At 48.0% G+C, this 27,563-nt stretch overlaps 1 protein-coding gene across 1 annotated transcript in view; it reads right to left on the reverse strand.

The window, feature by feature from the left end:
• The window catches only part of RNF165 (ring finger protein 165), a 44,882-nt gene that overhangs the window by 14,897 nt on the left and 2,422 nt on the right, over positions 1–27,563 (reverse strand). The gene's annotated exons all lie outside the window — the stretch shown is intronic.

Raw genomic sequence — 27,563 nt, forward strand, 5'->3', positions numbered from 1 at the left:
CGCAACTCAGAGTATTTCCTTGCCTGTCTAAAAAGGCACAGAGATAATCTCTGTCTCCTCCTGATTGCAAGACATGAGAGGGACCCCTTCCACCTCTGAGAGCCGTGCCTGTGGTTTTGCTTTTTTGCTGAGGCCCTTTCCAGCTGATGGAGAGTGGCTGTGGAAAGCACAACATGAGCTGCTGTGAGATCAGTCATGAGACTGGTGGGGATGAAGGGGAAATGAGGTGTGAAAGATAGCCACGCTGGAGGCTTTTTGCAAACATCTGGCACTGGCTTTCATCTCCCTAAAGATCTTTGCTTGGATGAGCCTATGGCCCAACCCGGCATGTTCATTCCTACTTTCCCGGAGCACTGCCAGGCAGTGTGGCAAAAATTTGGCTCTTAAACTAAGGAGAGAGGCAGTTCAGCACTGGAGAATGGGACTTGAGAGAGGCTATCCTGGGTAGATGCCTCCTTGCTGAGGATCAGCCCCAGGCCACGACACCTGCCTTTTTATGCACTCATTTGGACACCTCATCTTCCTAAAAACCACATAATTGTTGCAATCTTTGGAAATGGCTCAAAATTTCAAGGAATAACAGTGCCATGAGACACCGACTGCCACCCCAGATGTGCACGTGGTGCCTTCCCAACACAACCCCCCTTCCTGCTACCATCTCCATTCCATCCAGCACAGGAGCTCAGGGAGCCCCAGGCACTTTCTGTTCACATCCTTCTGGGAGCAGAGGGTGTGCAAAGAAAGCCAGATGCCAGTAAAAAGAAACAATGAGAGGATCTAGCAGAAAGAAATGTTTTGCAAGGCAGCGCATATGTAATCGTACACAGCATCTCTTAAATACAAACTAATCCTTTGCAGTGTCCCTCTGAGAGATGCAACAGGTAACAAATGTGTCTGCCACCAGCAACAGAGCTTCTTAAGCTGATAATTTCTCACGTTGTCAGATAACTGCATGATTCAACTATCTTATTAATTAAAAGTGGAGGAGGTGCAATCAGACCCAATATTCCCCAGTGACAGAGCTACAAAACCAAGCTCACGAGATGTCTGGGAGCCCCCAGTACAGCAAGTTGTATTTGCTGCCCTAGGGCAGGCTACAGTTCCCAGGTAATGGATGAATAATGAAATTTGGACCTGTGCTTTGCTGGCACACTGCTCAAGCTGAGCAACACTGCAGTTAAGGAGAGGTTCCTTCTGTGTTTGCTCGCAGAGCAGCTCATGGTGAATGGCTCAACATCTAATGGCCATGGGTCCTCCCAATGGAAAACAGCTGCAGCAAGTTATGGGTGATCAATTTAACACCACTAAGTCTTCCCAGGGCCTGAAGAAAAGGTGCAAGAGCAGGTTAAAGTCTGAATCCCACTGCTCACTGAAAAAGGACCGGCTGTGTTTTGTTGTATGGCGTCAGGCAAAACTGGCTTAAGACAACACAAGGCAATGGAGCTGAGTGACATTACCCCCAGTTTACTGGGCCAAATTCTGCAGCACATAAAAAGCAAGCAAACTAGACTCTAATCCTCTGCATTTCTGTCTTCTCTGGAAGCTTGGTGGAGCTTACCAAGGACTTTTGGCTTTCTGCTATGTTCTGGGAGACCTCAGTCTGCTTTACCAAAACGTCTGTTTTGGATATTTAATGCTGGAGCCATTGTGACCCAGAGGACATAGTGTAGGCAGATCATGCTGCCAGAGCTTTGACCTGATTTTTTCACTCCCATGCCAGGACAGCTCTGTCAAAGGACTTGGTCATACCCTGTGGTCCAGAAAGTTCAAACCTTGCTTCAGCTGTTTGTGTAGGAAGGATTGCATGGCCCGTGGATAGCCAATATAACATAAAGTGAAAGTCTAACAGTGTTTTTTTGGGGGAGTTGGGTGGGTTTTTTTCTTTTTTTTGGTGGGGGAAGTGTGGTATGGACAGCTAGGCACTTGTTTTAGGCACCAGTCCATGCATTTAACTATTTGTTAGTATTTTTTCTTGTATCTGCTGTTTCAATGATGTATTTAACTCCATACAGAAAACACTACCGAGATTTGACCCAGACCACAGGATTAAATAACCCCCACCAATTTACATAATCCACTATCTTGTGCTGTAGCTGCTCTTTTCCTACAGCTAATCCAACTGCTGATGAGGATTTTGATAGCAAAGCTATCAAATGGAGAATATTTCAGCAAATCTGTGCTTATTAGCTGTCATCTAATCATACAGCTGGCATAACCGAGGCAGCTTGCACAACAAAGCCAATCCTTGCCAAACATAGAACTGATGGACTCCAGAAAGCTTTGGCAGACCAATAAGCCGTGAAAAACAGAATATTTCATACCTGTACTGTCTATTATAAAGTTTACCCTGTTCTGCTCATCATATCTAGCTGCAAAGTGTCTTGGTGGATACTTCTTTCTGCGTGTTGATCTTCTATACACAAGAGCAATGCAATGCAGGGTCACCCTTCTAACACTGGAGCACTATTCCACATAACCCACCGTGACCAAAACCAGAATCCTGCTCACCAATTGCCACCCTGACTCGGTGACTATTCATGATTACTCAATAGCACACCTTCCTTCTCTTTCCCGAGACTCAGTTTGGTCCCCAGATCATATTTTCATGCCAACTTAAAATCACTGCCTATGAAATGCCTCAAGAAAATGTGATTTGTGAATTTAATATATATATTTTTTTCCATCTGGACATAACGTCTGTGGCAACAGAGAACAATCACTAGCTCAAAGTCAGCCCAGATACCTCACTCCATGTTTTGTTTCTACTCCCCATGACAATGGCAGGAATGACGTTTTCATTTCACAGATAAGCCTAAAGGACTTTTCTACATCAAAGATGGTGAAGTTGGAATCTGTGTCTATCAAGTTCTAGAGCCTCTAACTGCACTCCCATGAGCCTCATCCCCCCATTACCTGCCCTGGCGGTGATTGCAGGAAGACAATTCTGCTTTGCAAGGCAGAGACCATTTCCTCAACACAATGGGCTCGAGTTTTGGTCCTCACCATACAGCAGGATTATCCTTCTACATCTGTGTGCTTTGACCTTGTAGGAAGAGGAGCTGGCCAGCTCTTGGGTGGTTTTTGATGACCTACCCCAAAGTATGGTTCATCATCACAGAATTGTATTAATCATATAGAATTGTAGAATCATAGAATGGTTTGGGTTGGAAGGGACCTTAAAGATCCTTTAGTTCCAACCCCTCTGGCTCTGGGCAACGTTGCATCACAAAATCATCCAAAAAAAGGGTTGGAAAAGCACTTGTTTTCTTTTCCTCTTCTATTAGCTCCTCATTCACTTCTGTTGACCACGCACATCATTTAACTGCTATTCAGCAACTGCTCAAATGCTTAGCTGAAGGATGGCATTACAGACTACAGTCACAGATATAGGAGTGTTAGATCTCCTTTTGGAAATCCATAATCTCCTCATAGCTTGTCTCATTCTTCCAAACCTATTTATTTTTTTCCTCGGTTCTACGGTTATATTTATTGTTTCTGTACACTATTTGAAGCAGCCTGGGCCTTTTTCCACTGAAGGATATTCTCTGAATTCCTTAGCACTCCCAGGTGAACCATTGCAAATGAGGCAGGCTCGTATATATGTTTACAGGTTGGTGGGTGACACTGAATCTCAGAAATGCACTGGTCTACTTCTGGCTACTTCTGTCACCAAGGATCCCTCTTTGACATCAGGCAGGGTTTGACTGTGTATAAGCACATGCAGATTTACTTAGTATTTCACCCCGAAAGATGTTGGGATGAGTGTGCTCATCCCAGTGCTCAAACACTGGCCCATCCTGGAGACGTGAAAGATGGAGCAGGGGATACCACAGGCTTCCTAAATTCAAAACCCCAGAAAGAAGAACAATCTCCTCTCCCTCTCCTCATGGCAGAAACACTTTTGGAGCAGTCAGGCTGCTCCTCGGGGAGGCAGGATCAGGCCTGCAGCTCGCTGGAGATGGGCATCTCGAGCAGACAGCTGCAGCCCAGGGAGCGCAGCCACGTTTGCAAGGAAAACAAAATCTGTCCGATGCTGTTAAGCTGCCTGTGATGCTTGTGAATGTTTCCCCCTGGGTAAAGCAACCTGGCCCTGCTCGCCGAGGCATTAGCAGCCGGTGTGTGAGTGTGCACGGGGCCGGGGATGCTGGGGCTATTTATACATCCTCATCCCAGTGTGGTGCGGAGGAAGATGGCAGCTCCTGGCTTCACTCACTGACAAATGGAAGCTCTGCCCTTTGCAATCTGCTGAGCCGGGGGCTGGAGACACACAGTCTCAGCCATTTGGGACTGATTACAGCCCTTCTCCTGCCCAGGGAAGGCAGATAAAGCCCCCAAACCAGACCAGGCTTAGAATAGCATCACCACAGACCAGGCTCCTGCACTTTGCTTCTCTAGATGTTGCCCATAGGTCTGCATTCAAGCCCCCACTGAAAGCAACTCAATTGCACGTTAGCATCAGTCCCCATGTTTGAAATACAGAAATACAGATAACACGGCCAGGAAATCATGGGAGCAGCACTGGGTTCACATAGCCACAGGGGCTCACATCACATTTACAGACAAGCCACAGATTGCCTAGTGCTATGAGTTCACACTATCCATCATGTGTTAGCCCCGTGCAATATATATATATATATATATTGTGCATGTATCCTTATTAAAACGGCTGAATTGACAATGCATCTGAAATAATATATATATATAATTAAAAAATTAACTGCCAGACCAATCCCACAGAGCATTCTGCTGCATAAAAACGGAGTGGGCTTGCACAGACGGAGATATCGTGTCACCTCCCTGCTGTTGTGGGACAACAAACCACACGGAGAGGAGATCGGGGAAGGGAGGACAGAGGAGGAGGAGGGTGAAAGAACTGGAGAAGGATTTATCAGATTGGAAGGAATCTGTCCCAATTTCAGCACCTTCGCCAACAGCTTTGTCATTTCGTTTAGCAAATGGGGAAAGCTGTGCCAAAAATAATAGGCAGCCAGCTCCAATCCAGCCCGGGGTGCAGGCAGCCATCCCACGTGTCTAGTGCTGTGCAGAGAGCTGCAAACCTCAGCACCAGCCCTGGTGAACATTAGGGATAGATAACGGTCTTCCTAATGGGCTTAGCCAGGGACTGAGTCAGGATTCAGCCACTGCTGTGGGCAAAGGGATGGTCCATGTGGTTGGTGGAGCATGGCTGGACTCTGTGTGGGAACACCAGCGTTTGGGGATCACTGTGTTGTTGTCCTCCCTCTCGTGGTCTTGCATGTTTGTTTGAAACAGGCTGCAATGGATGAAAGCATCATAAAGAATCATATCTAAATGGTATGATTCTATGATTCCGTGAAAGGGAAAGGGGTTGAGAGGGGATGCTCCTCATTTCCATGTTGATGGATTGATGACAACTGCCATACAACAACCCTTATTGAATCCCACCTCTCTGGACCGATGTGCTGGCATAGCAAAGCACAGCTCTTGTCATGGGGCAGACACTCCTGCATGAACCCACAGCTCCCATCATTGCTCTCCATTATGCCCATTGCCCCATGGAGCACCTCCTGTCCTACAAACACCACCTGCAGAACCAGGCTACCCAAAAAGGCTCCTTCCAGAAACCAGGCTCAGCATTCAGGAAACTGCTGACAACCATTATTTCTCAGCACATTTCCACCAAGGATGAAAGGAAGCACTGAAATGATGCTGAGCAGTGGGACACAGTGAGATGGGTGATGAGATACAGCCTGGGTCCTTCACAGGACACACTTTCCATTATTTTCTTTCCTGCAGTCTTTTTCCACAGTCTTTGGGGGAGGGGAAGGAAGGGTTTTAGTGAAGATGCTGTTTCAGAGAAACGTGTTGAATTCAGCAGTGTTTTCAGAGGAGAAAGGAAAAACACTTTGGCAGTGTTGCTACACTTTAAGTCATCTTTTTGCTTTTGTACTTCGCACTAGGTTTTAATTATAGCTTTATTCTAATGCATGGCATTCGAGGGTGTATGTATGCATTACAGATCATCACACCCAATCACACCCCAAAAAAAACGTCAAAACGTGCTGGGAGAGATTTTTTTTTTTCCTGAGATCCTGGTTTCACTCCATCACTGCATTTGGGTGCAATGAAAGAAGAGGAGAAGGCGAGCTAAGAGTATCGGGCTGCGACATCTCCGGTTTATTTTACGTGCCCTGGAGGGGGAAAGGTAAACAGATGTGGAGTTTTTGCTGGTTTATCAGTGAGTACTGATTTCCTCTTCCGTAGGGGTTAGGCTATTAGTTCCATTCACCAAAAAGATTGGAAGATGATTTGGAAGGCCTTTGATCAACCAAAGCAAGAAACTTGGGCTTCCAGTGTTTCCTTGCTTTCAATGCAGCCAACATTGGCACGTGGAAATGGTCAGCACCTGGTTTAAAGGATGTTTTGCAGCCCCTTCCAGCATCCCTGCAAGCCATAAACAGGCAAAAAGCCAGAATCACCAAAAAAAACCCACCAACCAAATAGGGCAAGGATCCAGGAGATCAAGTGTTGGGCCACATAACTCACAGATCCTATTAATTCTGCAGTGGTCTGAATCAAACCCTCCACCCAAACACTGCCTAACCTGATGGGTTTGAAAGCCAAATGCAACTTTCACCTTCCTCTGTAGATGGTGTTAATGGGAAGAACCAATGTCCTGAGCTGCTGGACTTCAATTAGCAGCACCACGATGTGGGACCAGCCCATTTTGGCGCTGCTAAGGCTGTCTGTCCGCATTTTGCATGCATTGATTTTATTATTGTTTTGTTTTTTTTTGTTTGGTTGGTTTTTTTTCCCTTCTGTGTTTCAAATGGGGCTTCAATTACCAGCTGTCTGCTGATGTTTCTGCAGCCTGGAGGTGGTTGATCCCATCCTGCATGGCCCCATAGCAAGCAGCAGTGATGTGGGGAACATTTCACTATCTCTGGAACCCAAACATCAGGATGGGTGGGAACATTTTCTTAACCAGCCTATTTTTCTTTGCTGACGTCTCCAGCAAATCAACCCCCAAAACCAGCACCCACTGGGAGATCCCACGAGCTCATCTCCTGGTCCTACAGCATCCCATACCCCATCAACCTAAAGGTCTTTGCAAGCCAGAGCATCACCATGTGTTAGTTGGAGGGATCGTGCCCAGACCATTTTGCACCACCGCAGCAGTCAGAGCTGCTGCAGAGCTGTGGTCCCATCCTGATAACGACAAGAGATGCTGAGTTGACCTGAACTCAGGGCTGGGGAAACCTGAGGTCCTGTCCTGTCATGTGCTGGCAATTCCCATTTTTATACTCCGTGCCTAAGAAGTCTCCGGCTAAAATCGGAGATCCTGGCAGCCTGCTGCCTCTTAAACTTAACATCCTGAACTTCAGAGGTATGTGTCACTCCAGGAAATGGAACTGTGTTTAAAGAATAAGTAAAACATCAGTTTCTCAAGGCAGAAATAGCTTTTGCTTTACATTTCCACGTGCAGTCCTGGCATGAGTTAGTGCTGCTAAGCCCTGCTGTAATAAGACAGAATGGAAAACTCTACCCAGACAGCAAGAAATACCTGTTTTATGAGGGTAGATGTAGAGTTATCCATCTAGGAAAAAGCATGCTGTGAACAACTAGTCCTTTCTGTTGGTGCCAGAGGTAGGTGGAGGGGTACCAAGAGGAGGGGGATGGTGACAAGGGATGACGTTGAAGGTGTTCAAGCGGCCAAGTTGCTGCAGGCAGCCTTGCATCTCCCTGGAGCTGGCTTCCAACACAGCCCATGAGCATCCACAGCCCCCTCTGGGTTAAGACTCAGTCAATGTTTCTGTCATCAACCTCGCTTTCTAGGGGCTCATAACTCTCTGCACGAATGCTGTCAGGAGGCCAAAACTTGGCACAAAAGCAAATGGCCCAGATGCAGTTTTATTTGGTAATAAATAGCTTAAATCTCATAAGTCTTTCCCACTTCCCCCCAGCTTAAGAATGTAAAATAGGAAAAGAAGAATGTTTGGGGATTCTTCTTTTTTTTTCCCCTATCTTCAGGTAATTTTGGAAAAGCAGCTTATGCTGAAGAAGGGCAGGTTGATTTTATTTCAGACGCACGCAGTCTGCAGTGCCACTTCTCACAGCTCTCTCCTTTTTAATACCCACTCTGTAACAGGATCAGTGCCCTTTGCATGGCGCAGTGCTCTTCACCCAGCTGAGATTTCCAGGGGTGGTTACAGCACAGGATGTTTCGATCTCTGGCACATCAAGCCTGATGATCAGGAACAGCCAAAACACGAAATTCCCCAGGCCCCTTAATCAATATTGGTAATGTTTTGAGGATGGATTTCTGTTTTAATTGCATCCCTGTGACTTCTTACTTTTCCAGTTATTGAAGTCCTGCACTTTCTCACCAACCCTGGCTGGGGTTTCCGTCACGCATCTACTGTGTTCTCTACCACGGCCAGCTACTTTCTGGTGGCCAAAAAGCCAAAGAGATGCTCCAAGTCCTCAACCCGAAGGTCTGAGCAGGCTTCAAACATCTGCCTCAGCTGAATTTTGCACAGTAGGTAAGCTTCAGATGACAGAGGGTCCCCAGTGAGATGTTATTATCTGAAAACTTCCTTCTCTGTAGGGCTGCTTTGTTTTTTTAGGGGTATATGGGAAAGCTGTGCTGGTGTGGGGAGCAGGTGCTGGGTCAGGATCCTGCAGCATGGCCTGAGGAAGACTGTGCAGAAGTTGAGCTAGGAACACTGATTCTGCAGGTGCTGACCTCTCCCTGGGGTGAGGATCTACCTACTTGCCCCTCAGAGCCATATTTATGTTTAATAGGAGGAAGGATTGAAGGTAACCTTTCACGGTTGGAAATTTCCCCCAGAGCAGCCTCTCACCACCTCCACCATCACAGATCTGGGCTTTTCACCCAATATTCTGTCTGGAGACTTCCCATGCTGTGACCACCCCACATCCCAGCAGACCTGGTGCAAGAAAGGCACCAGGATTTTTCTGGTTGGAAGCAAGGCTGGTGGCCCATCCTCACCCCAGAAGGTCCCACTGCCTGTGTGCAGTCTCCAGGAGGGACAGGAACATCTTGGAGGCACCTACAGCTGTAACAGAGTCTTCCCACCTCTTGTTCGTACAAGACGCAAGAAAACACCAAGCATGACCCAAGGTTGGGAAAACAGCTTTGCCACCTCAAGAGGTCAGAGAGAGCTAAAATGAGCACTGTGGAGTAGGATTCTGGTTCCGGAATCCCTGCCTGCACCAGTCTTGATGGCATGCAGTGGGCTCCTTGTGAGATGGAGAACGCTGGGGGACCAAGGAGAGAAAAAGGAGCTCCCCAGAAGACAACAAGCAAAACTAAGCGACCTCACATCCCCTAAAAGGATGGGTTTCCAAGGCCATGGCAGGTATTTCAACTCCCTGTACCACTTTATTTTAAAGAACTGCCTCCTCCTATTGCATGGCATAGGAACACGCTGCTTGCCTGGCACCCTGGCTGACCTCTCGTTATGATTTTTACCATTCCTGACAGTGGTTTTGCTAAGCCTGCTCAGACAGAAACATTCTTCCTCTGTCACGTGGATGTTGTTTTATTACATCCACCTCAGAAACGTACGTGCTGCCATTCACAGCAACAGCATGGACAGGAGCACGCAGCTCACTCCCTTGGAGAAGCCTGTTAGCAGCACCAGGTAGCCACTCTTATCTTGTTTTCCAAAGCTTTTGAGAAACAAAACAGGAACTGAGAGTGAATTCAGCTCCTGGGGCCACAGGTGCTGCTGTTTACAGCAGCGAAGAAATAAAAGGCAGAGCTGTTTGGTCTCATTGCATTCAAGCAGCTTGCTCAGGTTATGGACTAACCTGTAAATCGTGGTTTACAGGGAGGGTTAAGTGTCCCATAAATACTGATAGAGGAGATGAGTGGAGTGGGTGAGCTGTCAGCAGGGAGCAAGGAAGGATGCTGCAGTGTCAGAATATTCCCTGGGCTTTCTGCATCACTGCTGTGCTCCCGCCAGGAGAAAGGACAATTTTTAACCCAATCCAGAGCATCCACTCACATATTTTTGGGACCAGTCAATGCCCACCACCTATGAGGTGCTATTTTTCCCACTCAGATGATTTTTTTTTTCATGTTTGCAATGTCTCATACAGACTTCTTGTGGTTTTAATTGGCGTGAGGTTCAGCACCTCTCTAAAATCCTGGTGTCGGACCTCTAGAGTTGGTAGAAGATCCCACTGTTGGACACCAGAAATTAGACTGGGAAAGGATTGCTGAGCCCACTTAGAGCTGCCATCCATGCCAGCAGAAGAGCCACAGAGCTTGTGAGGTTGATTAGCACCATGCTATTGGAGAAGGCTGGAGGCATTGGTGAGACACCCTGACGAACTCTTTCCACCAGATTCTAAACCCCCATTTAACTGATGCCTTAACTTTGATTTTCCCAGCTGAGAATCAGTACAGTTCCTGCACTTTTAGGCAGCACTGAGGCAAGACGAAGCCTTTCAGAGAGCATATTTTCAAACCAGCACTGGATGTGGTGCTATACATGGTGGATATCCCAAAACAGCCATGCAGATCCAAGCATACAGCAGATCCCAACAGGACTGACTGCTGCCACCTCACTGCAGATCTAGACAAGCAGTAATACATATTGGACTGGCTGAATCTCTCCTCCACCCCCAGAAATTCATCCTTGATAATGGCAGTCCGTCCATCAGCTGGCAGATGGACAACGCTCTGCAGCTGCTGATGGAACTGGGATGATGCTTGGCAAAATGCCAAATTAATTACTCCTAGCCAGCAGATCTAGAGGTCCCCTTTGGCTTCAAAATTTTAGAACCTCTCAGACTCATTTTCACATACCTCACCCTTGAATTTGCTGTCTCTGAAGCTGTGTCTCTGACAAAAGGGGTTTGTGCCATTTTTAAACACCACGAGTTTGAGCGCATGACAAGAGGAACTCAGAGCCTTTACAGCTCTTGGCCTTTCAGAGCAGATAGACTAATCCATGGCAGAGCCTTGGAGAGCAGCACACCACCTCCTGCTTGATATGACCATGACCTTTCAGCTTCATTTCTGAGGCCATTTGAAATTTGGCTTTGGTTCCTCTGCAGGGCCCTCCAGAAGATTTTTCATGCCATGGTAAATCATGGCACAGCCACCACAGTACTTTCCTAGGGTGGTGAAAAGCAAACTGGTTGATAGTCCCTGTTTTATGGAGAAGACAAGAGGGGGGCAGAGGACAACCTGGGCTGGCAGCTGAAGTGCTTAGTGATGACACCACAGAAAATTGCTTGTACAACCATAGGTCACTCCCATGCAGATCCCTTCCTCACTGCCTGTTGGTGATTCACTGGGGACCAAAGCCACTTTATCTCTTTGGTCAAGGTCTCCCACATCACCCATGCTTGCTTTATGGGTATCCCAACCTGACTGATGTGTTACCATGCCTTCCAAAGAAGAATAACAGAGCTGATTTCCTATTACTAGCAGCTCAACTTCACCAGAGCACCTTCTACAGCATCAACCCTGGATGTTCAAGAAGTATTTAGGAAGTTGTTGCTCCCTTTAGCTGGCACTGTGGCTGCCCAGAGCTTCATCCTGGCTCCAGAGAGACAACTTCATCTGCTCTAGACCAAGAAAAGACTGCATTTTTCCTGCCAATCAGCTGGGATGCTGAACACATTCTCCACCTGTGCTTTTTCCTGCAGCAGCCCAGTCTTGGTAGCTCCTTTTGCTTGACATCCTTGCTGCTGGGAGCATCTCTAATCAGTGCAAACTCCCAGCAAGCCTATACTTTCCAATGGGGTGCAGACAGCAACAGAGCACCAGGGATAGTGGAAGACCACATTCACACTGTGCACCCAGTGGATTTTAGCAGGTGACTGTTCTCAGGGCCAGGTGGGGACCAAGGCAGCACAGTTGCTGCAGATAACACACTGCTGGGTCAGGCAAAGAGGCACCCAATGGAGCAATGAGTGCACTGGGCAGGGCTTTCAGGGCACAGAGACTGTGCACCTTCGAGAAGAAATGGAGACCAGGAGGGTGAAGGTGATCACAAAACGTCCCGCCAGTTCAGCACAATCAGACCATGCCACCCTCCTCCCCACAGCACACAGAAGCCCACCAAGAGTGTGAAGTTGTGAAGTGGAAAAGATAGACTTTCCTAGCCCCACCTGAGACCTCTAAGCCCCGAGTACCTTTACTAATTGCTAAATTTAATATATTTTTCTATCTTCTCAGGGCAAAGACTTTGCTTTGCTGGGCCAGTTTTGTTTCCGTTACAGTTTGCTGGCGTTCAGAGAAACTTCAAATTAAATATCAGTCACACATTAAGGTCAGGCAGCTCGGTTCCATTAACGAGTGGTGAGATTCAGCCCCCGTGTAATGATTGCTGCCCGTGCCTCTTAATGACACCAGCCCAGGGACTGGGCAGCACCAGCAAGCAGCGATTGGCAACCCGCTGACACCGGGACTACACCATTGATTTTAAAAGTCCATTCATCTTCTACAGATCGAGGTTTCGGTTTTCCTGACCTGTGACAAATCAGCATGAGCCTCAGCTGAAAGCAAGAGCCAAGAAAGAAAGAGTAGAGGAAGACACAGACACACGCACACAAAAAGAAAAAGCAAGAAACAGGTTTCAGCAAGGTTGCTCTGCCTCAATCTCTGTCATTTGTTTTGTGAGCAAAGATCAAGGATTTACAGCCTGCTTTTATACTCCTGCTTGCCACAAAGAGGGCACAGGAGGTTTGAGGATGATTTGAGATCCCCCCTGTTGCTAGACTCATGCATTTTGGGTCTGGATAAGTTCGCCCCAGTCGGCCCCAGTGGGTGCTGTTCTCCATCTGGCTTTCACAGTCCAATGGCCATCGACACTGGGACCCCACTGGGCTCTGCACAAAGCAGGGATGTGGCTCTGGAGAGCCAGGGACTGCATGGCAAGGAGACATCATCTCCTCGCCCCTTCATGGCATGGCTCCCACCAGCAGTTTCTCTCCCTGCTTCTATTAGAGCGGTATAGCTACTGTCACCCATGGGCAAAGGAGGGTCTTCTGTTAAAAAAACGTCAGAAAACACTTTTCCTACTCTTTAGCACAATTAATCCAAGCCTGAGGGTGCAGCCAGGGCCAGTACAAGTGGCACCTTCTTGTACAGCCTTTATTTATCAAAGCCCCAGCCAGGACTCGAGGTGAGGATGTTCTCCAACAGGTCATGCAAAAATGAAAATAAAAAAGCTTGGAGGAGAAACTGACTTATACTGGGCTGAAGTCAGGACTTGGTCCATGGAAGCAAGGTGAAAATTTTAGCCATTTGTGATACCTCGTGTCTGTTTTGTGCCCAGGACTTCAGAGACATTTTTTGAGTGTGGTTGGGGTGGGGAAGGAGAGGTGTTGGGGAAGAGAAGGGCACAGGGAGTAGGGCACAGCAGCATAGAAAGTCTGGGTTGCAGGCTGTAAGCTGTCATGCTGTCATTGCCAAAGCATTTGGGATGTTTACAATAGCTCTTTTACTCTATAAAATTCATTCTTCCTAAAGCAAAACATTTATTCCACTTGAGTACAAATACGAGTTAAATGTAGGGAAATCAGCTTAATAGTGTAGTTACGCCTATTAAAGCGACTGTTAAACTAACATTAAGGCATTTCACATTAATTCCCTCTCAGTGGCCCCCAAATCTGATTTACTTCGACAAATCTCCTGCTACTGAGATGTGGCCACAAGGCTCTGTGGCTCTGCATCAGCTGGCACTGCAGAATGTAGGCGTCGGACTCAAAAAGTCAAGATCTATCAGCTACAGGAGGAAAGCAAACCTATTGATCAGAGCAGCCAGATAAGGATGTCATGCCGTCACTGATGGCAGTCAGGTTTTCGCCAGCTCGTTATTTTTAAGCAGATATCATACAAAAGATGTGGCCTGAGTCACTCTTCCCACTATTGCAGTGGGTGGCAAGGGGGACACGCATGACCTTGGATTAAAACAAAATGATGTTAAAATCATGTGTTAGAGAAAAGCCTGCATCACTAAAAAAGAACTGACGTTTTTGTTCCTTCCTTCAAAACCTCAGCCGTTTTGTTTCTAAAAGCAATTACTTTCTGAAGAAAGCAGAGACATCTGACCACTTTCTTATGAATAAATACAGTTCTTCAGTCATATCCTTCAATATTTCCTCTGTAAGGAGCACGTAAAGGAGGATGAAAACCAGATATCCGGTTTTCCCCACCTACATCTTCCCAGGAACTCTACCTAGCAGCCAGCAGACTTATCTTTTTCTGTTCCCTGAATTTTATACCTGCACAGCTGGAGATGCAAATATGGAACACCAAAAGCATTTGTTCAGTCTCAAAGAGGGTCAGATGTTCTGAATGGGGTTTTGAGGAGCTGGGGTCTGCACGCTGTGCCTGCATGCTCATTGCCCACCTCAACCAGTGAAGTTTGGGCACATGGGAGTGTGTCTGGTGCTTTGGAGAGAGCAGGATCTTGCTCCAGACATTAGACCAGTCCAATGCCCAATGGGCGTTTTAGGGTCCAGTCCCATGGTCTTTAGGAGGCAAATCCCATGGTGGTTGGGATTTGTTCCCATGGTGTTTTGAGGACCATCCCCGTGGGGGTTGGAGCCCAGTCCCTTGGTGTTTGGAGGCTGTCTCCATGCAGATGTGGCCATGGAAGTGGATCTTCCTCCTCATTCAATGTCCCCTGGTTTAAGAGGGAAACTTGTGCAAAGTAGAAGCTAAGTGCCCAAAGCTAAGTTTTATGACTGGGAGAAGGAAGATCTTGGCTTTAGCCTATGGGAGATGGGATGGGGGGAGACAATTGTTTTTCTATTGTATTCTTAATTGCTGTGCTTTGAGAGAGTGCTCCATTTACACCTCGTCCAGTTATCTCTAAGAGACATAAGCCCTCTGGAATGCTGACCTGAGCAGGCACCACCAAGCTGCTGCCATCTCCATCCTTGGATGTATCCCAGCATTGGTTAGGCAAGATCCTGAGCCACCCTGCTCTTAGCATGAGGCTTGGCTAGAGACCTCCAGGGGTCCTTTCCTATCTGAATTACTCTGCAACTCTATCAGCCAGCGAAAGATGCTCTAGAAAATGCAGACAGCACTCACAGCAGCAAAATGGGGCAGCTGGATATGTGCCTCTGAATTACAGCTCTGCAAGCACCAACAAGAATCTCCTCTTGCTCAGCTGCAATGGGTGTGCTTGTGAATGCACAGTGTGCAGGGCACAGCACTTCTGCATCACAAAGAGTGCAGATTTAACTCAAATAATGGAATAAAAATAGTAGTAGGTGCATAGAAGTAGGTGCTCTTTTGTCATTTATGCAACCAGGTTCATAGCTGAACTTCATAGAAGGCAGAAATAGATTATAAGGGTTTTTTTTTTCACAGTGCTCACTGCAGAATCTAAGAGCCCTCTGACTGAGTTGAAATAATGCTAACCCATGTAATGCACACTGGTTAGCGGTTCTGATAGAAACCAAGTAGAAGAAAGAAAAGCAGCAATTATAAAGATTCAACCCATGTCTGGGGAAAAAATACCATCTGTTCGAGCCACAAACCCTGTTGACACCGCAGAGCTTCCAGTAACAAACAAAAAGGAATTAAAGTTGGGATGTGAACTTTTTAAGTTTATGTTAATTAAAGCCTGGTGTCTCTGGGACACCAGCTGAGCTGCACACTGCCTTTCTAAAACCCCTCTCGTGTTTTTTGAGAAAGATAGACTACAAACCATACGATTCAATTCCTCCCTTTAGAAGAAGCACTTTGACCAAGCAAATCAAATGGAGCCCCATTAGAAGCTGTCAGCTGGTTCAGGAGTCACCCAAGATCTGGCAGATTCACGTCTACTCGGAGAGGAGCCTGCAGGCTGTTCCCTAGCCCTGAGTTACTCTCACACACAAAGCTTGATTTTTGACATTTTGCAGTGGGAGAGTTATTCTTTTTTAGAGTAACAACACAAGCTGTACGGATGGAAAGCCTCCTCCCAAGGCCCCTGGGCTCAGGTCATTTTCTGCTCTGCCTTCACGGAGAGTATGGAATTCTGCTCTCCGTGATTTGGATAGCAGAACAACGGTGTAACCCCTCACTAGCATTAACCTGCATATTGTTTTGAGTGTACAGATGCCTTTGTGTTACGAACGCAGCTTGGGCACAGATGCTTTTGAGTGCCCCGTTTTCTCAGTGAAGAGTTGAGCCTCATTCAGCTGAGATGCTCAGAGCAGCTGTGTTTGTTGGGCAAACGTTTCCTTATCGCTTCATTTTGTGGGAAGTTACCGACAACCACCTCTGTCCCTGCTCAGCGTGGATGTGGTGGATACCCATATTTCTCCTAACCATTGCCAGGTTCACTTTGAGTAGGATACCCAGCCCATGCTGGGGGCTTTCTCTCCACTGATGCTTTTCCTTGACTCCAGTATCAACCCACTGGTGATGAGAGCTACCCCACTGTGCCCAGATATAGTCACCAAGGCACTCTCTATCATATTTGAGAAGTCATGGCTGTCAGGTGAAGTCCATAGAGACTGGAAAAGGGGAAGATGCTGAAAGGTCTGGAGCACCTCTCTTTTAAAGACAGGCTGAGGGAGCTGGGCTCTTTCAGCTTGGAGGCGGCTCTGGGGAGACCTCATTGAGGCCTTCCAGTACTTGAAGGGAGGTTACAAACAGGGAGGAGGGCGACATTTTACACTGCCTGATAGTGTAGGACAAAGGGGAATTGTTTTAAACAAAGAGAGGGGAGATTTAGGTTAGATACTAGAAAGAAATTCTTTACTATGAGGGTGGTGAGTTGCTGGAACTGGTTGCCAGAGACCTGTGGATGCCCCATCCCCAGAGGTTCCCAAGGCCATGGATGGGGCCCTGGGCAGCCTGAGCTGGTGGGTAGCAACCAGCCCATAGCAGGGACTGGAACTGGATGGACTTTAAAGTCCCTTCCAAGCTAAGGCATTCTACGATTCTATGAAGAACAAAGCACCTTTTCTTTAGCTTTCTGATGTCTGGACCTTGGCAAACAATTTGCATTTTTATGTTACTTATGTTGTGTTCTGGGCTTTTATTCCCCCCCATTTTTTTATTTTTTTTTTTAAATAAACCACAAATCTCATATTTGTTGGCTTTCTCAAAACTCCAGCCTCCTGGTGTGATGTGAAAATGCATGCTTCATGGCAGTGCTAGAAACAGACTTGTTCTCTGCACTGGAAAAAGAAAAGAAAAAAGAAGAAAAAAGAGAAGGGAAGGGAAGGGAAGGGAAGGGAAGGGAAGGGAAGGGAAGGGAAGGGAAGGGAAGGGAAGGGAAGGGAAGGGAAGGGAAGGGAAGGGAAGGGAAGGGAAGGGAAGGGAAGGGAAGGGAAGGGAAGGGAAGGGAAGGGAAGGGAAGGGAAGGGAAGGGAAGGGAAGGGAAGGGAAGGGAAGGGAAGGGAAGGGAAGGGAAGGGAAGGGAAGGGAAGGGAAGGGAAGGGAAGGGAAGGGAAGGGAAGGGAAGGGAAGGGAAGGGAAGGGAAGGGAAGGGAAGGGAAGGGAAGGGAAGGGAAGGGAAGGGAAGGGAAGGGAAGGGAAGGGAAGGGAAGGGAAGGGAAGGGAAGGGAAGGGAAGGGAAGGGAAGGGAAGGGAAGGGAAGGGAAGGGAAGGGAAGGGAAGGGAAGGGAAGGGAAGGGAAGGGAAGGGAAGGGAAGGGAAGGGAAGGAAAGGAAAGGAAAGGAAAGGAAAGGAAAGGAAAGGAAAGGAAAGGAAAGGAAAGGAAAGGAAAGGAAAGGAAAGGAAAGGAAAGGAAAGGAAAGGAAAGGAAAGGAAAGGAAAGGAAAGGAAAGGAAAGGAAAGGAAAGGAAAGGAAAGGAAAGGAAGCTGGGTCTATCCACTGGCTGGAGAGGAGCATTTAGGCTAACTCTGCTCCATTGAACTTACCTTCAACAGGCTGTATTCAAAGAGGACTCCCCAGGGTCCTCCTCAGTGGCGTCAGCTCCAAGTGGGGTTAGTTGTTGGGTGCCCTGATACACCCTTCCTCCCCATCACCATCCCCCTGCCCAGCCCTTGCTAGCAAGAGGGACTCAAGACCAATTTGAGACCTGTTGGCTCTCACAATGGCATGGATATTACCTCCCCCACCTAGGGATGTCACTTCCCAACCAAGGAATATTGCTGACGAGTTGGGTTTCTGTACAGCATTTCCTTCTCTACATTTCTTGTTTAATGGCCCTCATTATATCCCTGTTCCCATTGTGGAGTCCAGAAGGCTGTGACTGGCTGTGCCAGTGCATCAAAACCAGGAGAGGAGGGGAAGAGGAGAGTCACCAGAAACACTTCTTCACAGGTGTTTTATAAGAAAGCATCTGCCAGTTCCTCCCTGCTAACAGCAGTATTTTCCAGGAGCTAAATGACCAACGTGCCCATGCTTTAAAGCTGGAAGGTACACCCAGTTATGTGAGCAGTCCCATCACTGCATTCCCAGCATCAGTTACTGCAGCACCAATAACAGCTACCCCCAGGGCACAGGATGGAGGCTCATTCTTCAGCCTCTAAAAGCACAACCTCTTCATCCCTTCAGGTCCCATCTTCTGGACACAAAACCCCACAGACAGCAATGCCTTACCCTCCCCTCCACCAGCACACACAGTGGATCAGAGTGCTCAAGTATCTCAGATGTCTGAGAGCCAGAGACAGCAGCAGCCCTGGGGAAGACTTTGGTCTCTGAGGCAGAGAATGAGTGTGAGGAAGGAGCAGTTTGGAAAAACCCACATTTTTAAAAACCACGTTTTTAAAAAACACAGTGGGAAAGGGGAGAAGTGAAGGTGAAGCAGTCAAGAGAGAGGAATGCCAACAGCAGCGCAGGTTAGGAGGACTTGTCTGGCGTATCAGAGTTTGAACGTGAGAAGATGTGAGCTTTGATGATGCAGATTTGGCTTCCAGCCTACCTCGTCCAGCTCCCTGCAGTAATCAGTGGCAGTGACCACCTTTGGCTCTAAGATCTGGGACCAACCTCGCAACAGCACTTGCAAAAGAGCAGCAGCTGTGCCTGCAGATGGGTTTAAGTCCATGTGTCCAAGCATGATTCACTTTGTCTCCTTCCCATGGTCCATGTCCCATTTTTCTAAGGTCATGACAGCCCCCTGGCAATATTATCCTCCCCAGACCCTAGAACAGCCCCAGTACACTCCTGCACCCTGCAAAAGAAGAACCTGGATGGCATCACAGAATTTTAAAGCCCTTTCTGTTGATTAAATACATGTGATTCCTGCAAAAGCCACCGTAACAACAGGATTTCACAGCATGGGGGCACAGGGGACTGGGGCAGTCCATCCCAGAGCATTTCATGCTTTCCAAGTGAGCAATGAATACTGAACCCATTTCTCTGACATGAGGAAAATTGCAGTGAGATGAAATGGTTCTGTATGAAAAAGAACGACTGAAAGATTGTGATGCAATGATTTTATTCTCTGCTTCCAGTTGATGCTGTTTTATTCCTTGCTGCAAGATAGCATTCACTTCTGGGGCTGTGGCCTATTTCATCTCAGTTCAAATGAACCATTTAAAAGCCTTTTTTCCTCATTTTGCTGAAAAACTCAAAAACAATATAAAGTCAGGAAAATAAGTTTTCAGCCAGTGGACCAGAAAATAATCATCATAATCAAAACCAGATATATCTGTTTGCACATAGCCCTGGTCCCAAGCAATGCAGAAAAGAGACGCGTGCCCTGGGCTGTCGGGTCACCCTTCATCCCTTGCAGATGGGATGCTGAGGAGCTTTCAACCCACATCCCCCAACCTTCAGCCACCTCCTGTCTACCCAGACTGACCCGTGCTGTCTTTTCCCACCCAAGCCAGATCTACGTGCCTGTAATCAAAATGCCAGATGGTGCATGCCAGTCTGCAGCCCCAAACCAAGTTCGTTACGGCCTCCAGGCTATTCCCCGAGCTTGGCACACAATATACCATTATCTCCTGTCAATGCAGATGTTTCCTTTTTAGGTCAACAAGGGCTGAGCAAAACAGTCTGCAAGCCCTGAAATGGGGTGCTGAGCTGTGGGTCACTGCAAACTCAGCACTTCTTCCACCTGGGAGCTTTCTTATAGAATTGCATGCAACAGATTTTATCTATGAAAAAAAAAATTGTTCTCATAGAATCATTAAGAGTTGGAGGTCATCATTAAGAGTTTAAAGGTCATCTGGTCCAACTCTCCTACAATGAATAGAGACACACACAGCTCCATCAGGTGCTCAGAGCCCCATCTAGATTGACCTTGAGTGTCACCAGGGACAGGGCACCCACCACATCTCTGGGCAGCCTGTGCCAGTGCATCATCAGCCTTACTGTGGAAAACTTATTCCTTATATCCACTATAAACCTCCCCTCCTTCAGTTTGAAACCATTTCCCCTTGTCCTATTACAACAGACCATGAACTGTATCCCCCTTTTAGACACTGAAAGGCCACTACCAGATCTTGCACTTGGATTTGTGAACCTCCTGAGGTTCACCTAAGCTCACTGCTGAAGCCTGTCTGGGCCTCTCTGGATGGGATCCCGTCCCTCTGGTGCGTCAAAATGCACCACACAGCTTGGTGTCAACTGCAAACTTCCTGAAGGTACACTGAATCCCACTGTTGATGTCACTGATGAAGATAATAAAGAGCAATGATCCCAGTAGTGACTCCTGGGGGACATCAGTCTTCACTGATCTCCATTCATTGAGCCACTGACCCCTTCTCTCTGTGTATGATCTTGCAACCAGCTTCTTGTCCATGAAACAGTTAACCCACCAAATCCATATTTTTCCAATTTGGTGAGAATATTATGGGAGGTCATGTCAAAAGCTCAGGTAGATGACATCAGTGGCTCTTCCCTTGTCCAGTGATGCAGTTACAACACCACAGAAGGCCACTACATTGGTCAGGAGGGACCCACCCCTGGTGAAGCCATGTTGGTTATTCCATGTCACCTCCCTCTGTTCCATGTGCCTTAGCATAGCTCCAGAGAGGATCTGTTCCATGATCTTCCCTGGCACAGAGGTGAGGCTGACAGGTTGGTAGGTTCCTCCAACCCTACCATCACCCTTGTGCCCCATTGGTAAGAGCAGAGACCAAAGACGCTTAATTTTGGCCACATAAAGCTTAATGCTCTCTCTGTCCCTTCCAGCTCCAAGGGTTGAGGGAGCTTAATTTCAATTAGCCATTCCAGCAGTAAAACACCCCTCTGAGGTGGCAAGCTGTCAGGATCCAGCCCTCCGGGGCTTACCATTGTGGTAATGTGAAACCAGGTTCACTGGCAACACGATGCTTATAGACCAGTGATTCATAATACTGCATAGTTTGAGGGAAATGTAGAGCCGTTCATGATTAAGAAATGGCTCTTGTTTTCTGCTAAATATATAAAATAATCACTCATCCCTTGAGCAGCAGATGCAAATTATACATAGTATTAGCCTCATATGCCAACCGCTATAATTCTGGTGCAGAATGAAGCCATTTCCCAAGGCTCCAGAAGTCCTTTAATCTGTCTTTTGACGTCAAATGACAAATTTCTTGCTGGGGATCATTAATGGGATGACTAATGAAAGCTGATAAGTGACTTTATAAATGAAATTAAGATATTAATATTAAAGGCCACGCAAGAAGAAAGAGAAATGTGGATTTAGCAACAACAAGAAGAAATGCGGTAATCTGCATGGGATTTACAGCTCCCTTCCTGCCAGGCACGTTAGGGATGTGGTATTTGCTGCCTGGGGAATGCAGAAAGTACCAGACTTGATGGGCATCTCTCCTGGAGCATTGGCATCCCAGTACCTTCAGACACTGCCTGAGGTTTATAAAGTCTGGACTCCTTTCTTCAAACTGGGCAACAAATGTCACTCTAGATTGAAAACATGCTGATAGTCTGGTAAAGATCATTAAACCCATATGAAAACAAAATAACTTTAGACTGTGGCTTTTGCTGCCAATTACTTCTCTTTTTTTTAGCACCTCAAACTAGATCTTCATCTTACTCATCCCACCATAAATCCCAAGCAACTCCTTAGAAAAATGCAGGGCTCGTTTTGGATTTGCGCATGCACAGGCAAGTTTAGATATTGAAAGCTTGGTGTTCAGTCCCATGTCCTAGCAGCTTCACCATGAACCTGAAACTCATTTCCAGTTTCTCCTTACAAAGAACTGGGGCTCACAGCTGAGCCTGTGTAAGTCTTAGCTCCCACCAGTTGACAACAAATGGTCTGAACGGACCAGACAAACACCCTCTGATGCACCAAGGAGCACATATAAATGAGATTCTATCCCATACTGCAGATTGCACAAAAGGACTTTCTCTGCTATCAAAAAGAAAAAGAAAAAAACAACATGGAAAACTTCCTTTTTTTTTTTTTCTTATTTCCTGTAGATGCCCAGCTTCCAAGCAGATGTATCATGGAAGTTGGCTGACTGGGCAAGTGCCCACAAGAGGTGCCTCTTATATCCATGGCTTCCAAAACCACCAAGATCCTTTTGGGCATCTCACTGTTTGAGCTCTCAGCGTGTCTGATGAAGAAAGAGCCAAATGCCAACCAGAAGGCAGATAAGGAAGCCCAGAGAGACAGTTGAGGAGGGCACATTTGTTGGGAAGGCAGATTCTCAATGCCACCCTCCCTTTGAGGATCCCAACACATGGTGGGTGCCCAGGGCACTGTGTTTTTGAATGCCCTTTAGAAACCCCCCAAGCCTGGAGAAGACAAAAGCAGGTTTTTGGAGCAGCTTCTATCTGAACCCCAGCATATGGTACCTGGACACCAGAGCAACTACCAGCATTGGGTGGGCTGTCCAGTGCCAGCAATCCTCCCTAAGGTCCCCCCAAAGGAATGCCACGTACTATAAGGTACCTATTGCCCAGCTTTCTCCATGGCTAGGAAAATGCCTGTTCCTTTCATGATTCGTTTATGGAGGTGGGAGAGATGAACAGGAAGGGCTCCAGAGCATCAACTGAGCCCTCTGGGGAAAAACAGCACTGGCTGAAAGCACCATCAAAACTGATGATAGTCCCCAAAAATACCACCCCCGAAGCAAGGCATTCCCAGAAGCAATCAAATTCAAAGGAGGCTTTTGCTAGACCGTAGTGGACTTTCTGGGCTCTTCAAATCAGTTTCTTCAAAGTAGGGAAGAAAATCCCTGGCTTCAGATAGGTAAAAGAGAGAGAGATGTTTGTCAGAAAAACATCTGAAAATCAAAACAGATGGCCAAGCTCATCAAATCAGTGGTGCATCTGCGTGAAAATGTCAGCAGCCCCTTCCAGACAGAGGTCTACTGATGATGCAGTCATTGCAGGGCAGATGCTCCTTGTCAGGCAAGAAGCTTTCATCTCATGGAAATGATATATTTCATCTTTTTTTGGGTAGATTTCTGTGCAGGGGTACCCAGACCTCCCCACACACCCACAGCTTGGAGTCTCACTTCCAGGAAGGAGTGGTTCAACCTCACCTCCTGCTTCTCTTTTCTTCCTGCAAGCCTCAGCATTTTGTGCATCCTGCAGCCCCAACCCACCCTGGTGGCCCTCATTTTGGGGGCCATTATGCCAGGGCATGAGAAGTTGTGCTTCTTCAGTTGTTCATGGAGACAGCTAGGTCCTTCTCAGAGATTCAGAAATCCCCATATGAACATCTCCCTGCAGGCATATTATCACTTTGAAAGGACTGAGCCCACAGCCCCAGTGTGCCCCTCAGTGCCTCTCCCCATAGATGCAACTTCACTGCTTCCACCTTTGCATCTAATCCTGCTTAGCTTCACCTGAACCAAAGCAATAATTTTTCATTCAGGAGCTATGAGCCATGAGCAGGAAGCTTCCCTGCAGGAACACTTAAAGGAAAGGAAAGAAAACAATTGTGATTAAGGACACTTACCAAGAGGGTTGCATAGCATGTATAGCCCAGCTGTGCAACCCAGCTACTGCTGCAGCTGTGTAATGCAAAGGACCATCAGGCAGGAAAATGGGTGAGAAAAGGTCCTGGAGACTGCAAAACTAAGGAGAAGGAGGAGCAGAAAGGGTTAAGCAAAGGGGGTTCAGGGCAGAAATGAGTCAGATTTCACTGAACCTTGGCTGCTGTGGGGCTCAGCAGACCTGAGTGCTCCAGCACCACTGGTCGGTCCCTATCACAAATAGCCTTGGTTGCACGGGCTGAAACATGACAAGGGACTTTGTAACTTTGCAGAATGAGTCTAGCAGTTCCCCAAAGACCTGAGTTTCTCCCTAAGAAGGTTTGGGAATAAGAAAAGAACAAGTAACAATTAAATTGGGGTCTCCCTTTGGGTCCTGTGTGGACAGCAAGGGGAACTGTGACCCCCTGCCCAGCCACACTGCACACCAACCCAAATTGAATCCAGAAAAGGAGAAAAATTAACACTTTCTTTAGTGGGTGTAAGCACAGCTCTCACTGCCCAGAGCTGGCACTGGCAGGTCCCTGCCACGAGCCCCATGCATCTTCTGTGCTTCCATGCCACTTCAGAGCACTGCTCCTTCCTAAATGACTGTGTTGCCTTAAACATCTTGGTGTTGCAGAGGCTATGAGCCCAGAAGTGATGTTCTGAAGCTTTTTAGAGACCACCGTTTAATGGGAAAGTGATGCTTTGTGTTGAGTCTGTGAGCTGCGAGTTTTGTAAATGCACCCAAATAGGATGTTACCCAGAGTGACAGTGTTTAGTAATACCACACTTCCCCCAGCTGCAAAGCCAACCCTGCCGTGAGAGATAACAGATATTGAAGATTAACGAGATACAGGGTAAGATATTCTGAAGGTCCCCACACCCCTTTATTTCCAGTATCTTTACTTGCTGCTTTCCCAAACCAGCACACCTCCAAAAACAAGGATGGTCCAGGGGTGACATGAGGCAGCCCTAATGCAGAGATTGGGGTTATATATAAATGCCATTGATCCCTGGAGGGGATGTCTGTGCCCTCCACTCCCAGCATCACACCCCTAAAAGAGCCATTTCCTCCTGTAAGAGCTGTTCTCCAGATGAGGATGGGCCTCGGGGAGAGGCTGCTCCCCCCCTCTGCCGCAGGGTCTGGTGTGGCAGGATGAGATGAGATGGTCAGGGATGTCACACAGGCTCCCCGTGGCATGCAGGGTTTGTGGGGTGTGAGGCTGCAGCATCACAGAACCACAGAACACAGAGGGGACCCAAGCTGGAAGAGACCCACAAGTATCGCTGAGTCCTGGTTTAACATAGCACCACCCAAACCCTGTGTCTGAGAGTGACGTCCCAGTGCTCTGAGCTCTGGCAGCTTGAGGCTATGCTCACTGCCCTGGGGAGCCCGTGCCATGCACACTGCCCTCTGGTGAAGAACCTTTTCCTAACACCCAGCCTGACCCTCCCCTGGCACAGCTCCATGCTGTTCCCTCAGGCCCTGTCGCCGTCACCAGAGGGCAGAGATCAGTGCTCCCTGTGAGGGGCTGCAGGGTCATGAGGGGCTGAAGGGCCATGAGGAGCTGTGGGGCCACGAGGGGCTATGGACTATGAGGGGCTGTAGAGCCATGAGGGGCTGTAAGGCCATGAGGGGCTGTAGGATAATGAGGAGCTGTAGGGCCATTGAAGAGCTATAGGCCATGAGGAGCTGTAGGACCATGAGGTGCTGTAGGGCCATGAGGGGCTGTAGAGCCATGAGGAGCTGTAGGGTCATGAGGAGCTATAGGCCATGAGGGGCTGTAGGGCCATGAGGGACTGTAGGGCTATGAGGGGCTGTAGGGTCATGAGGGACTGTAGGGTCATGAGGGACTGTAGGGCTATGAGGGGCTGTAGGGCCATGAGGGACTGTAGGGTCATGAGGAGCTATAGGCCGTGAGGGGCTGTAGGGCCATGAGGGGCTGTAGAGCCATGAGGAGCTGTAGGGCCATGAGAAGCTATAGACATGAGAGGCTGCAGGGCCATGAGGGGCTGTAGGGCCATGAGGGGCTGTAGGGTCATGAGGAGCTGTAGGCCATGAGGAGCTGTAGGACCATGAGGGGCTATAGGCCATGAGGAGCTGTAGGGCCATGAGGGGCTGTAGGGCTATGAGGAGCTGTAGGCTGCCAGGTCTCCCCTCAGCCTCCTCCACTCTGGGGCAGACCAACCCTGGCAAACCAAACCACAGCTCCTCACACATCCTGCCCTGCCCCGCCCCAGCAGCCCCCAGGAGGGATTTTGGGAGCCCTGCCCAGCCATCTTTTCTTTTGCACTTGGACATGAACTCGTCACTTCTTTAATAACACACCTGTACAGGGCCTGATCCACACACGGTCTGGTCCAACGCTCATTAGGCTTTGCTGATTATTCCCCCAGTGAACAGGAATAAGGAAGAGCAAAACACGACTGTGATTCATTTCTCCCTTCCCTAACCATGATGGAAATGGTGACCACAGCCCAAAGCCCCGTGTGAGACCCCGGCACGGAGACAGATGGGGCTGGCTCCCATACGACAACACGGCGCTGGAATTCCTGCAGATGTGTTTTAAGACCTTTATATAACCCTTATATAAACCCATCTCAGAGCCAGTTTTGCCCATGTTTGAGATTATCCTTCTTCCTGTTGGAGAAAGAGGTCATTCGGAGCAACCTAGGGCTGGAAATGACCCACGTGCCTCCGTGCCCACAGCGTGGGATCTCTCCCAGGCTTTCTCCACCCATTGGATGCTAAGATGAAGGAAGATGATTTCCTTTGTACAGGTGCCTTCGTGAGTGTCAAAGGAATTAAGCCATTAACGTGCGGATGCGTTTGATGGATTATGAGCCATGAAAGCCCGCTGGTTACTGACTAATAACGCTGGGAGGTGGAGTTGGGGAGGGGAAGGGGGGTGGAGGGGTGGGGGGGATGTTTCCTCTGGTAGCAATGTGTTTCTAACGAGCCAGGTCAAAAATACGATGTGGATGATAAATGGCTCAGTACGAGTTGCCGTGAACCCAGCAGCTTCCTGTATTATTCAATCACCGAGGTATCCTCAGAGCGCACGGACCGAATGGTTTTGCCCTGGATCATCCAGGGGGAAGGACCTCAGGGTGAACCCCCTGCTCCCATAGGGTTCTGTGGGGAGCTGGGTTCAGCGTTGGGGTTTCAGGGTGGGGGGGAGAGGGAGGGGTTATTTTCTTTTTCCACCAAAAAAACAAAACAAAACAACCAAACAAAAAAGCCTCACCTCACGTGGGATGGAGGGGTTGAGTAATCATAAAAAATAATAATTAAAAAAAAAAAAAAGTCACATCAGAAAATGATCAGCCCCAACAGGCATGCATTTCTCCCTTCATGCAAGCGAGAAGCACAGCCTCCCTCCTCCTCGGGGTGTGTAAGGGATACATGTGTCACACACGGAGCCCAGCGCTGGCCCGGGGCGAAGATGGAGCGAGAACAAAGGGCCACAGCAATACACTACATCCAGGGGAGCAGGGGAGCCCGCCGTTGCTCATACAGGGGAGGGGGGAGGGGGTGGGGGGACAGGATGGCCGAACAGGCATCGAGATACACGGAAAAGAAAGTATGGAGAAGGAAATCATAAACGGAACGAAACGAGAACTGAGGGTAAAGCTAGGAGGGAGGTGGAAAGGCACGGCCTTGCGAAATGATGCATCTCCTGGGGGGATGCTGGGGGAGGCAGGGCGGGCGCCTGGGAACACTCACTTTTGTTTG

The sequence above is a fragment of the Gallus gallus genome, chromosome Z, assembly GCF_016699485.2.
Source record: "Gallus gallus isolate bGalGal1 chromosome Z, bGalGal1.mat.broiler.GRCg7b, whole genome shotgun sequence".
Classification (NCBI taxonomy): domain Eukaryota; kingdom Metazoa; phylum Chordata; class Aves; order Galliformes; family Phasianidae; genus Gallus; species Gallus gallus.